Source organism: Lissotriton vulgaris, chromosome 9 (assembly GCF_964263255.1).
Source record: "Lissotriton vulgaris chromosome 9, aLisVul1.2, whole genome shotgun sequence".
NCBI lineage: Eukaryota > Metazoa > Chordata > Amphibia > Caudata > Salamandridae > Lissotriton > Lissotriton vulgaris.
In genome coordinates this window covers 167802584-167819566 of record NC_141697.1, presented here as the reverse complement: position 1 = coordinate 167819566, position 16983 = coordinate 167802584, and the positions used below count along the sequence as shown (strand labels likewise).

Genomic DNA, 16983 nt, shown 5'->3' with positions numbered 1-16983 from the left:
TTGACCATCAAAATTCAGTTGAGAAAGAACAGCTCCCACACCCAACTCAGAAGCATCTGTTTGGACAATGAATGGTTTGGAGTAGTCCGGACTCTTGAGGATAGGCGCCGTGCACATGGCCTGCTTTAGGTCATCGAATGCTTTTTGACAGCTCGCTGTCCACTGAACCTTTTTTGGCATTTTCTTACTTGTCAGTTCGTTTAATGGTGTCACAATGGAACCATAGTTCCTGACAAACTTCCTATAGTAACCAGTCAGGCCCAAGAAAGCTCGAACCTGAGTCTGGGTGGTTGGAGGAGCCCAGTCCCTGATTGACTGTATCTTGCTCTCCAGTGGCTGAACCTGACCTCCACCTACAAGGTGGCCCAGGTATACAACCTGTGTCTGCCCTATCTGGCACTTGGTGGCCTTGATAGTGAGACCTGCTGCTTGCAGTGCCTCTAACGTCTTCCGCAGGTGGACCAGGTGATCCTCCCAGGTGGAGCTAAAGACAGCGATATCGTCAAGATACGCCGCACAGAAGTCATCCAGCCCAGTAAGGACTTGATTCACCAACCGTTGGAAGGTGGCAGGTGCATTTTTCAGACCAAAGGGCATTACCACGAACTGATAATGCCCACCAGGGGTTGAAAATGCGGTTTTAGGCTTGGCGTCCTCAGCTAACCTGATTTGCCAATACCCAGCTGTCAGGTCAAACGTACTTAAGTAGTTGGCCGAAGCCAATCTATCGATAAGCTCGTCTGCCCTTGGTATTGGGTGGGCGTCAGTCTTAGTGACTGCATTGAGTCCCCTGTAGTCTACGCAAAACCTCATCTCTCTCTTACCACCCTGGGTGTGAGGTTTGGGCACTAGAACTACGGGACTAGCCCAAGGGCTATCCGAGGGTTCAATGACTCCCAGCTCCAACATTTTCTGCACTTCACTCTTGATGCAGTCTCTAACGTGATCAGGCTGCCTGTAGATTTTACTCTTGACGGGCAAACTGTCACCAGTGTCAACCTCATGGGTGCACCAATCGGTCTGACTGGGTGTTAGAGAAAACATATGTCTGAACGACTGAAGAACCTGTTTACAGTCGCTCTGTTGATGTTCGGAGAGGCTGCCACAAAAGACAACACCATCTACCGAGCCATCGTCAGGATTCTGAGTGAGCAGGTCGGGGAGAGGGTCACTCTCCTCTTCCTGTCCCTCATCTAGGGCCATGAGCAAACTCATGTCCTTCCTGTCGACATATGCTTTTAGCCTGTTGACATGAAGCACCCTGTGGGGGCTCCGGGGAGTTCCCAGGTCGACCAGGTAGGTGACCTCTCCCTTTTTCTCCAGGATGGTGTAGGGCCCGGACCATTTGTCCTTGAGTGCTGCTGGGGCCACTGGCTCCAACACCCACACCTTCTGTCCGGGCTGGTAAACAGTCAAGACAGCCTTTTGGTCATGCCAAGCTTTTTGGAGTTCTTGGCTGGCCTTAAGGTTTTCAGATGCCTTTTCCATGTATTCAGCCATCCGCGAGCGGAGGCCAAGCACATAGTCCACTATGTTGGCTGCAGGCTTTTTGAGAGGTCTCTCCCATCCTTCCTTCACCAAACACAGGGGTCCCCTTACAGGATGCCCGTACAAAAGTTCAAAAGGGCTGTAGCCAACCCCCTTCTGCGGGACTTCTCTGTAGGCGAACAAGAGGCAGGGGATCAGGATGTCCCATCTACGCCGAAGCTTTTCCGGTAGTCCATGAATCATCCCTTTTAGGGTCCTGTTGAATCTCTCAACAAGCCCATTGCATTGTGGATGATAGGGTGTAGTGAACTTGTAGTTAACACCACATTCCTTCCACATAGCAGTTAAGTAGCTCGACATAAAGTTTGCACCTCTGTCGGAGATGACCTCCTTAGGGAAGCCCACTCTGGAGAACACTCCAACTAGGGCTCTTGCCACAACAGGTGCTGTAGTGGTCCTAAGGGGAATAGCTTCAGGATACCTGGTGGCATGATCCACTACCACCAGTATAAACTTGTGCCCTGATGCTGTAGGTGGTTCCATGGGACCGACGATGTCGATCCCCACCCGTTCAAAGGGCACCCCCACCACAGGCATTGGTATAAGGGGGGCCTTTGTCGTGCCACCTGACTTACCACTGGCTTGGCAAGTGACACAGGAGCGGCAAAACTCCTTGGTATCTTCGTTCATGTGAGGCCAGTGAAAGTGTGAGACAAGCCTGTCCCACGTTTTCGTCTGGCCTAAGTGACCTGCTAAGGGAATCTCGTGGGCCAAGGTAAGTAGGAAACCACGCTGAGACAAGGGTACAACCAGCCTCCTGGTCATGCCAGGCTTGGGGTCTCTTGACTCAGTGTACAGGAGTCCATCTTCCCAGTATACCTTGTGGGTACCTGTGGCGTTCCCCGCAGCCTCAGCAGCAGCCTGCTGTCTGAGGGGTTCAAGAGAAGGGCAGTCTAACTGGTCCTTCCCCAGGTCTTCCCTTGAGGGTCCCCCTGAACCCAAGAATTCAACTTGATCAAGTTCAAATTCCCTAGGCTCAGTTTCCCTCAATTCCTGTAGGTCAGCCTCCTCTGAGACTTGATCCTCGACCTGGGGCAAGGGGGAAGGCGCAGCCTTAACCCTACTGCTCTTTTTCTTGGGAGGTGTCTGGTCCGTTGTTCCAGGATCCAGCACCTGTTCAGTGGGGCATTTCCTGACCTGTGACCTAGTCACAGCGAACACATGTGCTGGCAAACCTAACATTTCCATGTGAGTCCGGTGCTCCACTTCTGACCATTGTGACGACTCCAAATCATTGCCCAACAAACAATCCACTGGGAGGTCTGGACTAACTACAACCTTCTTTTGGCCAGTTACCCCTCCCCAGGAGAAAGCTACAATTGCCATACTGTGATTGGTAGTGACATTGCTTGCATTGGTCACCAGGAATTCTGTACCTGGCATGATCTGTCCAGGGTCCACAAAGTTAGGCGTCACCATGGTGACGCTGGCACAAGTGTCCCTATAGGCCTGAGCCATCTTTCCATTTATGAAAGGCGTCTGTCGGTATTTGCCCAAAGTATTGGGGCTTACGTCAGGGGATACGTCCGCGTCCCCTGTACTGACAAGGACAGCCTGAGTGAGTGTGCCAACTAAGTTGTCACGCCCCTCAGAACCCAGGGTTAACCCTACTAAACCCTTGGGAGGCGCACTACCACTGCTGACTGTACTAGGGGGCACAGGTGCCTTAGGGGCTGCAGTGGCAGGAGTCTGCCCTCCTCCTTTCTTGGTGCACTCACTAAACCAGTGAGATTTACTTTTACAGTACTGGCACCATCTTTTGGATTGGCCTTCTTTCTTCTTTTGGGGAGCCTGACCCCCACCCTCTTTGGGTTGTTGGGGACCTGTCGAAGACTTTTGGTCATTTTGTTCCCCTTTAGAATCTTTACCCTTCTGGTCTGCTTTCTTCTGACCACCTTGATTCTGGCCCTGGTTCTGTTTAACTCTTGTACGAACCCATCTGTCTGCCTTCTTTCCCAATTCTTGGGGAGAGGTCAGATCCGAGTCGACAAGATGCTGATGCAACAACTGGTTCTGACAATTGTTTAAAATTTGTTCTCTCATCATCAAATTATACAATCCTTGATAATCAGTAACCTTACTGCCCAGCAACCAGCCCTCAAAAGCCTTAGTGGCACAATCGACAAAATCAGACCAATCTTGAGACTGCGTTTTCTGGGTATCCCTGAACAGCACCCTGTACTGCTCAGTGGTTAGGCCGAACCCTTCAACGAGTGTATTTTTCAAGATTTGGTAATTGTTAGCATCCTCCACCCTTGTGGTGAGGAGCTTGTCTCTTCCTTTTCCTTCAAAGGAGAGCCACAAGATAGCTGCCCACTGACTCTGGGGAACACCCTGCACAGTGCAGGCCCTCTCCAAAGCAGTAATCCATTTGTGGATGTCGTCCCCTTGTTTAAAGGGGGGCACTATCTTACCAAGGTGTTTCGTATCGAAACTCTTTTCCCTATTACTAGGTACATTGCTGCCACCAGTGGGGACTGCCCCACTTAACTGTTGCTCTCTAGCAAAGGCAAGCCTTTCTTTGGCCAGGGCAAGTTCTTCCCTTTCAATCCTTAGATTGGCTGCCCTTTCCTTAGCTTCGTACACTCTCCTCTGAGGGGACGTCATCCCTCTCTGAGAAGAGTTGTGAGAGCCATTGGTTTGAAGGGATCTGCCAGAGTCTCTTGACAGAGATCGGGCTCGTCCATTCCCAATGTTAAGCTGACCTGATAGTGGCCCCAGGGGTCCCCCAGTACCGCTATCATGTTTGCTTAAGTTGGACCTGCTTAGTCTGACGACTTCTACCTGTCCCTTATCTGCCTCATCCCCAGAGAGATCCTCATCCTCATCCTCCTCCACATCTTCGTTCTCAGTTGCGAGGTGGATGAGGTCAGGATCGTCTCGGGTTCCCTCGAGGGGAGGCATGTCTCCTTCTGGATTAGAAGAGCTACGAAGTTTCTCAGCTCTTCTGGCATCATAAGTCTCCAAGAGACCAATCAGAAAGGACGTTGTGGGGTTAGACCCCTGCTGAATCTTCCTGGAGTGACACAGTCGTCTTAACTCCTTGAAGCTCAGCACAGTATATCCTGAAGGGATGACCTGTGGAGGGTCAACTGACACAAGGGGAGACCCAGAGTTTCCTCCTTTGTCCGACATACTGTTTCTAGTGTGGTGTAAGTGATGCACCTACCTACACTACGTGTTTACCTACTGTACCCTTGCTAAGAGTTGTAGCCAAGGTGTGCTAAGCCTTGAGGAGCTACAACAGCTGGTTCAGTAGAACTCAGAGTATTCTAAGCTTTTAGTTATATGTACTAGCAGTACTTGTGCGATCTTTCAACAAGATATTCTTAGGATACGTGTGGTAAAACAACAGCAAGCTCAAATCCCACCGCTGCCACCAATGTGAGAAGTTGGCCCGATATGCAACGTTCGCTATTCTAGCGACCGCTATGTATCGTTCCAACGACCCTTATGGTGTTTGGTTGTAAGTCAACCTATAGACCAGCTATCCTAGTAGCGTGGATACGAGCAGTCTAAGGCTAAAGACTCGAGAGGGCGCGTTAAGCCAGCTGTTTACCACACATGTACCCCTTGAACACCCAGTGAAAGGACACCACACAAGTGTTATGAAAATAAACAGTATATTTATTAAGAATCACAACAGCCCTGTACTCTTTATGAGGACAGGGTACTAAGCACAAACCAAATCTCTTTAGCAAATACTTCAAGTGCACAATTAAAACAAGTGTCCGAGGACACGGAAAGATTAAGGTCTCGGGCGGACCCGATAAGGCAAGTCGGAAGCGAGGGACTCAGGACCCTAGAGTAAGGAGGCTATGCAGGCACCGAAATGCTGAGTTACCTAGCCACGAGGGCTGCGGCTGCACAAGTCTTACAGGCGTCGGGGTCTTCGCTGACGAGCCAGGAGCCGGAAGAAAAGGAGTTGCTGGCCGGCGACCAGTGCTGAATAGTTCGTAGAGATCCAAGCCTGGATCGGAGATTGATGAAACCTGAAAGCAGAGGGGACCAAGTTCGTACTACTAGCCAGTAGTCAGAGGGTACCAGGAAGGCACCGGTTGGCCGTCACCTCGACCAGGTGAGTGGGCGACGCTGGGCTCTGCAGTCTCACGGACCAGGAGGCGTTGTCGGCGACCACGGTGGAGGTGCGAGCTGTCCCACGAAGGATGATGCTGTCGGCGTCGCTGGGCCCAGGATGGGGCAACAAGCCTTGGCAGATCTCAGGGCCACGTGGTGGGCCTAAGATGGCGTCTTGAGTGGACCAGGAGGGTCCGGGGTGCTTCTCGCAAAGATGGAAGCAAGGGCCAGTCTGGAGCAACCAGACCAGCAGTGATGATTCTCGGATGTCGTCACAGAAGGGCATAAGCCAGCGGCTAGTGACCAGACAACGTGCTGAGCAGCGAGCAGAAGGGCCCCACGCAGATCGTGGAGATACTGGGAGACTTCACTTCGGTGCTGGAGCGGCTCAGGGTCGGGGCTTCTCGGACCCCAGAGCACTCACCAGAGAGTTACCTGGATGGTCGTGCTGGTTTTAAGAGCGTGCAGGTTCTGATGATGGCCGGTCCCTCGAGGTCTCGTCGCACCCACAGATCACAGCTGAGCTGATGACGTGGGTAGAGGTCAGAGGTGCCAGGGAAGCCGGTTCTCGTCGAGCTGGGCCGTCGGATTCCTTGAGGAAGGACTTACAGCAAACCGCAGAGTTCTTAGTTGGTGCCCGCTGATGCAGGGTGACTACTCCTTAGTCACAAGGGAGAAATCTTGAGAAGAGTTTTGAATGTCCTTTCGTAGAAAGTAGTTCTTGAATCAAAGATGATCTAATTTGGAAGGGTCCCCGCTCCGGTCTTTATTCTAAAGAAAGGGGTGGGTACATGACTAGGTCCTGCCCTAAGGGTGGGACCAGGAAGGGGGGTAGTTACACCCCTCTCCCCTGCCGGACTTTCCCCAGGCCAGGGCTGTCGCCCCTGGAACTGGTTCTAACCGGCAGATGCGTAGTGAGCACCGGGGTGCCACTCCGCAGTCACCTTCTCGCCAAAGCCCTACCTACCCAGAATACACAAACCCTGTCTGGGACGGTGCGAACACCGCCCTCGACAGGAAACCCTTTGTCCAAGTGCTCCTCGCTGGAAGGACTCCGAGCAGCAGGAGGTCAGACTCGTGTCTGTGGTGGCAGCATCCATTTTGTGGAGCTGAGGCTTCAGTTAACTTTAACCGGGGTTCACAGTTACGTACATGTCGTGTCCCTCTAGAAGGGTGGGATGCTAACCTCATCGCCAGAATTGGTGAGAGGGCAGCACCCCGATTCGTATGACACCTTACTCGACATGCCTTGATAACGCGACACCGGAGTTACCGATGGTACGCGTTATCATGGAACAGCTATTGGGTCTTGATTCCGCAAGCTGCAACCGGGCTCGGCTCGGGCCTGAACCTAGCTCACACGAGCCCACGCACTCTGCCTTCAGGATCGTTAAGGCCTGCCATAGGAGTGACTGATAGGAACTCGGGTGTCCATTGTATGGTTAGATATAGAGCTACTATACCTAAAGCGAAGGGTGGTTACACGTCTTCGCCCCAGCTGTCGTGCAGCCAGTTGTGTCAAATTTAGGAGGCCAGCCAGGGGTGGCATAATACATGCTTCAGCCCCTGGCGGCCCTGGGTACACCTATGCCCTGCGTTACGGGGTCTGATAAGGTGGCCCAGTACCAATTGGTAAATGCACCTAGGGTACATATCGTAATTTAGAAAGAGAACAGCCAGGCTGTGGGTCTGATTAGCAGGCCCACAGCCAGAGAAAGTCGTAAACCAGTGAAACAAAAGCAAAAAAATCTGGGTGATCATAGGATTGCAGACCCTACTCTCCTACATGGGGGACCAGTCCAGGGGAGCCCAACAGGTAGTTTAATGCTAGAGATCCTCAGGTACACAGGGACACCCTTGGTCCACTTTTCCTCAGGCTGTAGGGCTCGGGGGAAGTGGTGTCTTTTGGCATCAGATCCATTGCTGGAGTCTCTCGCAGTTGGAGGGGGCCTGCAGAAAGAGGCTCCAGGTGGTGAATGGAAGTCCAGTTTCGGGAAACCCAAGCATGGGCTTAGCTCTTAGGGGTCTGGGGACCCTGTTGGTACCATCACCTCCCTTGAACTCGGGCTCTGGAGATCGTGTGCATAGATGCTTTTAAGGATTAGGTGGCAGAGGTCACAAACTCACAGGACAGCTGGGCTACTCATGAAGTGGGTCTCACTATCTCTGAAGTCCCTCAATATACAGGTTGGTCTTCTTCAGTGTTGGTGTTCAGACCAGGTACAACAAGCCTTGAATGGTCCAAGGGGTCTAGTACCCAAGGTATTGGTCCTATGCAGTTCTGGTTGGTCTTGGCATCCTTTCACTCAGTGAGAGAACAGATAGGACCTTCAGGAGCACAGGTTCCTCTTCCGGGGGAGCTGCTGCATCAGTTTGGCTGGGGAACAACAACTCAGTTGACCACACCTTGCTTCTTTGGTGCCTGTGTCTGCGAGGGAGCAGCTCCTGTAATCCATGAGAGTTTCTTCAGGCAATTGGTGAAGCACTGGAAGCCCTCAGGGTTTCTTGGAGACTGCACAGTAGCAAGACTAGTCGGCTACTTCTACGATTGTTGGGGGCAGCAGTCAGGCTGGCAGGGCCTGGCACCAAGTCAGTTGTTGCTCCTCAGTTCTCCCTACAGGACTCTTCTTTGTCTACTCCTTCTCTGGATCTATTGAATTCTGGAGATCTTGTCCCAGGGGAACCTTTAAGTACTCAATTTAGGGGATATATGGGAATGAGGTGAGTAGCCAATGAGCTACTTATCCCTGGGGTGACACCCCGTAGATGACCACTTACTTTGGGGAGTGGACATCACCCCGTACCAGAATTTCTAATTACACCTCACACAATATGGTGGAATTTATAAAGTTGCATTCACTTTCAATGGGTCACACTAGAGGTATGTCTAGGCTGGAAGTGCAACACGCCTCTTGTATAGCTAATTTTCCCACCTGTCCTGGTGCCACAGGGCTCTAGAAAAAGGGGGAGGTATCCTCTCCTATTAGGGAAGCCAGATTTGCAAACCAAAGGCGATGGGTTCTTTGAAGGTCCCTTGCAATGGAATGTTCATCTGAAGGTCATCCTCTGCCCGAACAGGCTTTGTTTCTGACCCCCTGAGAGCCAAGGCCTTCACTCTGGGGGTTCATAAACCTTGTCTCCGGTGGCAGGCTGTTGAACACCAGTCAGTCAGTCCACCAGTAACTGGTTAGGTTTTCAGGGGTGCATGCATTAATAAATCCACCATTGGAATCGGTGTGGGTTTATTAATAGGAGGAGTTCGATACCATGTTTCAGTGAAGCCATTATGTAGCTGGGGGCTGCTTTTTTACTAGTGACCAGTAGATACCTTAAGATGGCTTTCATGCTCAATTGCAATATCTAGTAATAGAACTAGGCGTCACAGGTCCATATCTCTTCATGCAGATAGGTCCTCACATCAGCATAATGCACCCTGCCTTAGGGTTCAAAAGCCTACTGTAGGGGTGACCTGGATATATTAGATACAGTGACTTTTGCATGAGACACAGGAGTGTGTCATGTCATGTTTTCACTCATGGTTGCACAGTGTCATGCAGCCCGCAATGGCAGCCTGTGTGGAATCTGTAGGTGGGTCCCATATGGTGGCATAAGATATGCTGCATCCCTTAGGAACCCTCTTTATTACCCATAAGCTAGGTTTCTGGTGTACTATTTCCTATGGTCTTACAGGGGTACTAAAGTCCTTTGCCAATTGTAGAACAATTAAACAACACCTTGTTTTAGGGAAGGAGCACTGGCACTGAGGTCTGGTTAGCAGGCCCCAGTATACTGTAAGAGCTGTAAATCAGCAACTAGCTAAAAAGGCGTCAAAAAAGTGTGAGGGGTAGCTGCAACAAAAGCCTAGTTCTCTACACCTGGTAAAACGTTTATTGTACCAGGCCAAAAGGGTAGTTTAAAACTCCACCCACAGGCTGCAATGACTGGCCTGGTGCATGTTTAAAGGCTACTTATGTGAGTGGCACAATTACTGCTGCAGGCCTATTCATACAAAAAGAGTTGGCCAGCAAGGGGTTTTGTTGATTAACTAATTTACAGCACCATAGGGACCTGTATTATATCATAGTACCCGGGTCTGAAATAAATCATTGGCTGTTTTTGGATTTGTTAATTTCTTAAGAAGAGTCCAGTAAAATCAGAACAACACAGTGTTACCACACTAACACCATATATACATTAAGTAGAAAATTTTAAGTAAAAAAACGGAAAGACCAGGATTTTGTGTTATTAGAGTATTATTATTCAAATCAGGCAGGGTACATACATAGATATTATTTAGATATTAAAGGTATTGATAGTATCATCCTTAAACATATCTAAACATTAAGTCCAAACTGCTCAAAAATAAATACAGTGATTTCAACTCAAAAATCAGAAGAAAATCAAAGGAAGGTGAATACACAAAATATGCAGAGATGGACTGAAGTAGTCGACGTTTCGATCTTTTTGAAGATTTCACAAGACCATCATCAGGACAGAAAGGTTATATATACAAGTGATGACCCTTTAGATTTCTTGAGTGTACGTCTATGAGTATTTAAGACGATCGCAACACTTTGAATCGTGGCGTTGGTTCAGGGCAGATACTGTTTCTCAAGTGCCCGAATGTCACTGTGTTAAATGAAGGAAATACAGTCTCTTGATTTACATATAAATGTTGTCTGAGATTTCCAACAGTGAATCCAAAATGGGTCGTTTTCCCAGCACACATGTAGATTTCTGATTAGAGTTATATGACGAGACCGCATCCGAGAAAGCTTCTGGCAGGTCCGGCAAGCTTTCTCGGATGCGGTCTCCTCATACAACTCTAATCAGAAATTTACATGTGTGCTGGGAAAACGACCCATTTTGGATTCACTGTTGGAAATCTCAGACAACATTTATATGTAAATCAAGAGACTGTATTTCCTTCATTTAACACAGTGACATTCGGGCACTTGAGAAACAGTATCTGCCCTGAACCAACGCCACGATTCAAAGTGTTGCGATCGTCTTAAATACTCATAGACGTACACTCAAGAAATCTAAAGGGTCATCACTTGTATATATAACCTTTCTGTCCTGATGATGGTCTTGTGAAATCTTCAAAAAGACCGAAACGTCGACTACTTCAGTCCATCTCTGCATATTTTGTGTATTCACCTTCCTTTGATTTTCTTCTGATTTTTGAGTTGAAATCACTGTATTTATTTTTGAGCAGTTTGGACTTAATGTTTAGATATGTTTAAGGATGATACTATCAATACCTTTAATATCTAAATAATATCTATGTATGTACCCTGCCTGATTTGAATAATAATACTCTAATAACACAAAATCCTGGTCTTTCCGTTTTTTTACTTAAAATTTTCTACTTAATGTATATATGGTGTTAGTGTGGTAACACTGTGTTGTTCTGATTTTACTGGACTCTTCTTAAGAAATTAACAAATCCAAAAACAGCCAATGATTTATTTCAGACCCGGGTACTATGATATAATACAGGTCCCTATGGTGCTGTAAATTAGTTAATCAACAAAACCCCTTGCTGGCCAACTCTTTTTGTATTAACTTTGCCCGAGCCCGCAAGGGTATATTGGGTTGCTCACCTGTTTATTCACCGCAGGCCTATTCATAGCATTCAATTTACAGGCCCTCGGCACATATAGTATCACTTTACTAGGGACGTACAAGAAAATTAAATGTGCCAATTGGGTCTAAGCCAATATCACTATGTTTTATGGCTAGAGGGCACAAACACTTTAGTACTTGTTAGCAGTTGTAAAGTGAACAGAATGCTTAGGCCAGCAAAAACGGGATCAGCAATAGGTAGAGGGTAAAGGCAAAGGTTTAGGGGTGCCCATGCAGAGCGGGCAAGGTCGAACACAGTCTTGTTGCAGAGCATTGAGTGTAATCTTAGAACACATTTGTTTTTTCTGTATTTCGGTGAATTTGGTGGGTAAAAACGTTTGTGACAAATATCATTTTTTATCCTACTGGTCACAAGATCCAGCCTTGGTAACAACTCTTTGAGTTATGCACTTGCAGGAGAAAGCTGTATGTAAGCTTCAAGGGCTACTTCGGATCGTTTAGTTTTGTTTCCCAATCATTCCTTATTTTAAGAATGACAAAATAGATTCAGCTGGGTGATATGAAAACCACTTATACCTGATGTCAGTAGTTGAAATAACAAACAGATCAATGTGCTTTGTCAACTTATGAAGCGCTGTGTAAAGAATGCACCGAACCACCCAGCTAATATATACACATCAGTGCTAGGAAGTACACCACATTTGGCTGGCTATTGAGCTGCTCTGATTCCATACCTCTTCTAGCAAAGATGGCTTTAAAAACATTTGACCTTTTTATTTAGAATCATGACTTAGGGCCTTACGTTTCACAGTGTTTGAATAGTAAAGTTATTTGCTACCAAAGACAACATTTCTAACTTTGACTGTCTTGAAAGAATGACAGGATGAGCAGTGCTTGCTAAATTCAAAATCAAAAAAAGCTTTAGTCGATTTTTGAAGAGAAAATCATAAAAGCATACATTACAATATAAAGTGCCATAAACAATGAATTAATTATACAAATTTTAAAACTCACGAAGATAAAAACAGTTATTTTTATACTGGTCTAATTATCTGCTCAAATAAATTAAAAACATAATGTTTCAGTTAAGAACAATCTAAAATAAAAGTAATCATCATGGTTATTTCATTGAGGTCCTAAATCTTATGACAAGTTTTAAAAAGCTAGATACTGTATGATTTACAGAATCGCTTTCTAGCTGTTGCAGTCTAATAAATGCTCATTTACAAGTACGAATACCCCACTGTTTTAAGATAGGTTTCAGGAAGGCCCGCCGTGGTGTCTGATAAAATTTACAAAAGAGCACACAATGGATGTTTGACTGAAGGGATATGTTGTCACATGGACATATTAAAGTTTCCATTGACCAATTATTACAGTGTGGGAAAGTAATCAGACGAAAAAAGGTGCCAAACCTGAAACGGGAAAGTAACATTCGGGCATAACAGCTTGGATTAGACATAAGGTACTATTGGAGCCCTTCACAAGTGGTGATTTGTTGGTATCTGATAACTGTGGACTTGGTTTTTTCCAAGTCCCACCTCTTGTTACTTAGGTAGTCCAAGACCATCTTTCTTAGTAATTTTCTGGACACCAATTCCATACTCAATGGACTTGTATAAAATTCCAAGTGCCCAATCTCAATCATCGTATTCTTCACATAGGTTAACCATTTAATGTTTCCTACCCCATCAAGTTTAAGGCAGTCATTGATTAAGTCTCTGTTTGCTGAGATCTCAGGGGTAACCCAAACTTTGTGCCATAATAGTATGGGTGCAGTTTTTATGTTATCAGAGATATAAGGCAAACCCAGTTCAATATGTGCAGCATAAGTAGGTGTTGATTTTGATACGGCCAGTAGATGACGAATTAACTGATTCTCACAGTGTTGGATCGATTGTGCATTTTCCGTCCCCCAGAGACCAGAGCCATATACAGCTGTAGAAATGCCTTTTGCATTATAGATGTGGATCAGCTCTCTCACTGGTCTACCCCCTATTTGTGCCTCAAAATTGTTCAGGGCGCCTATGGTCCTAGAAAAGGCTTGCTGTCTAGCAGTCACTGCAGGCTGCCAGCTGCCTTTCCTGTCGAAGTTTATGCCCAGGTAAGAGAATCTTTCTGTAGACTCGATTCTCCTACCATCTAGAAAGATGGGACAAGGTGTCCTCTTGGACCCCGGGCCACATGACATGGTATATGTTTTTGAGATGTTGACTTTTAGTCCTCTATCTGTCATGTAATTAGCAAATTTCAGAACAGCCTTCTGCAGGCCAAGCCTGGTTCGGGACATAATAGCGGTGTCATCAGCGTATAAAAGTATTGGCACTGGTGTTCCCGTTATAGTTGGATGGTCGTGCTGAGACTCCCTGAGGTATTGACCGATGGATTTGATGTATAGGGTGAAGAGAAGGGGTGCTAAAATGCACCCCTGTCTCACACCCAGTCTTAATAGGGAACTTATCCGAGCACTCGCCCTGTCTGCCATAACGTACCCTGGCGCCTGCTCCCCTGTAGAGTTCTTTAATAAACTGGAGAATTTGATTGTCCAAATCCATGTCTCTTAGTGTTGCCCATAGTAGGTCATGGTTGACACAATCAAAGGCGGAACTCAGGTCAACAAAAGTGATAAAGAGGTTTCCCTTCTTGGCCTGAGTATATTTTGATATTACTAAAGCAAGGTTTAATCCCTGCTCTATTGTTCCTTTCCCCGTTCTGAATCCGTATTGTAAATTTGATATAATGTCATTCTCTTCTGCCCATGTTTGAATCCTTTTTAAAACTATCCGACCTGCTACCTTCATTAATGCATCAAGCAGCGAGATTGGCCGGTAGCAGGTGGGATCATCTCTATTACCTTTTTTAAAAATTGGGACCACTATAACTTCCGTCCAAGACGGTATGAGCCCCTGTTGGTTTACTTTATTTAAAACATTTGTTAGCAACGGAGCCCACAAATCAATTTTGTTTTTATAAGCATCTATTGGGACTCCATCGGGCCTGGAGCTTTACCTGAGGGACTTTCACTGATGGCCTTTATAACCTCCTCATAATTTAAAATAATGTCTATCGGGAATACATTAGATGGGACAGTATCAGAATAAGTATCCAACATCTCCGTCTCAAAATTTACATGATCTGGCAGGTTCACTTTATCATAAAGATGCGTAAAGTGATTCACCCATGATTCTCCGTCAACGGCTAGGTCTATGAAGTCTCCCTCTCTATTCTGTAAATATGGGGTATTTACGTCTTTCCAAAATGCGGTGTTATCCCTTCTTCTGGAAGCATCGCACTAGGCTGACCAGGCCTCTTTCTTCAGTTGATTTTTCCTAGTCTTAATGGCCGCTTGATAATGCTTTCTGGCTTGCCGGATCTCCAGTGGGGATCTAGGTGATGCATGCAATACCCTTTTTAAGGTTGTATGTGCTTTAGTGCAGCTTTTGTCAAACCAGCCATGCAATGTATTAGAGTTTGATCGGTATTCCTTAGTTAATAGCTTCTTCATCTCGTTTTGTATTTTTATGAATGAGCTCACTACTTTTGATGGCTCCTCTTTGTAAGATAGACAAATAAATAGGTCTTTGCGGCAGACCATTTCTAAATTTTTTAAGAAACCCACTGGCTCCACCTTATCCCATTTAATCGTATATCCGTTTCTGTTGCCAATTTGATTTCCGATTTATAGAGGGATTTCTCATCTAAAATCTGTTTATGCCCTCTGATTTTTAAGTTAAAGGAGATTGGATAGTGGTCACTAAAAACGAGCGGAAGGGTTTCCCACGAGGATATCAAACCCACATGAAAGGTTGATAGAAATGTAAAATCAATCGTTGAATTACATCCCCTGCCGTTAAAAGTCAGCTGGAACGGGATGATTGGGGTGCATAATTCATTTATAAAAGAGAGGTTAAAATAAAATATCATGTTATTCAGGGTATTACCCAGTTTGGAATGGATGAAGTGGGTGGGGGTATCCTCTCTGTGTTCGGCTAGGCCGCACATGCCAGTCGAACTATATGGACAGATAGTGCAATTAAAGTCACCCACCCAAATCAGAATCATCTCCCCTCGTTGCTGATTCTGTAGAGTGGATAAGCTACTCTTTAAATTATTAATTACATTTTCCATGTTGTTTTTTTGGCACATTATTGTAAAAATGTACTATGGTCATGCTCTTAACATGGCCCCACCTAATAGTCAAAACCTGATAAAACTCTGTGGATTTAAACTTTAGGATGCTAATTCCTGCTGCTGTGGAAACATAAATGCACAATCCCGCTTTATTTCTTCCTTGGGTGGTTATACTTGCAGGTGTATGCAGGGTCTGAAAGCCGATTATATGCAATTCGTCCGCAGCCCAGGTTTCTTGAAGGCAGATTATGTTATAAATTTTGACTGTATCTAGCCATGGTTGATAAGAGATTTTGTTAGCTAGTCCTGCAACATTCCAGGATAAAATATTGTAAGTGGGTCTTGGCGTCTGAAAGGGAGTACCATCGACATTGTTACTGATGGTATTAGCCCTTCGTAAGAGAGAGACTGTCTCTGTCTCATGTGCCAGTTTATCCCTGTGGTCCTTGGGAGGATGGTAAGCTTTATGCACATCCAAACAATGTATGGACCCTTCATCCCTATTTTCTTCCTTCCCATTTTCAAACAACTCCCTGCCTGGGGATACTCTCTGTTGTTGATTGATTACGTCCAATGGTGGAGGAGGGACATTCATTATTATTTTCTACGCCATGTTTTTCCTTGTGTGTCAATCAAGATCGTCCAGGCCTGTTAGTGCATCGTATCGATTATCTAGGGGGATGGGCCAAAGCGGGGTATAAACAGGCCTCTGTGTTCTCCCGTTTTGATGTAAACGGGCCTATTTGCATAGGATGGTAATAGGTGGAAGTCCCCCTGCCAACTGTCAGTCAGAGGAGTTTGAGCTGGTGGAATGCGACTAAAAGTCTTCCCAGACGTATGGAAGGATCTAGATGTACCAAGGGTTACCAGGGATTGGGCATAAAAATAGCTCAGGTCGCGAGTTGATATTCCACCACATCCTCTCTCCACATACCAATCCACAATGTGGGTCACTACTCTTCGGTCCCTAAAATTAATAATCAAAACGTCACCCTCTATATCCTTTGGCCTGTGCCCCACCCATGCTAGTCTTCTTACAAACATAATTTCACCGTTTATGTTAAGTGGCAGTGGTCTGTTGTTCCTTAACCAATGGACTACTTTATTCTTTCATTCTAAATAGCCTTCCTTTTTCCCTACTGCCAGTTCTGGGACGCCAGCAAGAACTATTACATAAGGGGCTGCCTCTGGTGGCAGGTTTATATGCGGGCCTTTTATTTTAGTATTCTTATACAGTAGATTTTCCTTAACTGTATTAATATTTAAGCCTTCCGAGCCTTTTACTAGTCCTGCCGTATGTGCTTCCCTGTTAATCGTAGGAACAATATCTTTTCCTAAGGAGACTGGGTTAGACTCTTTCAACGGAAGTAAGGTATCCATTGTTTTGTATGCATCTGCCGGTTTTTGCCCGCAAGGAACGGTAAGTTGTTTATGTGTCGCCAGTTCTTTTACAATTTACCATTGTGGGCGGTTGCTTCCACGATACTGCCCAGTTGTTCAGACATCCTCTTTACTCTTTCTGTGAGGGGTAAGAGTAAGGATTTAACTAGATGTTCAATGCTTTTCATTAAATCGTTGGTATCTGTATGCAATGGCTTTTTTATTAACGTACTATTTGCCTTAGTGGGGCTGATGTGG

General features: G+C 46.2%; 1 protein-coding gene across 4 annotated transcripts in view; it reads left to right on the top strand.

Moving 5' to 3' along the window:
* The window catches only part of MDGA2 (MAM domain containing glycosylphosphatidylinositol anchor 2), a 1595858-nt gene that overhangs the window by 920882 nt on the left and 657993 nt on the right, over positions 1 to 16983 (top strand). The gene's annotated exons all lie outside the window — the stretch shown is intronic.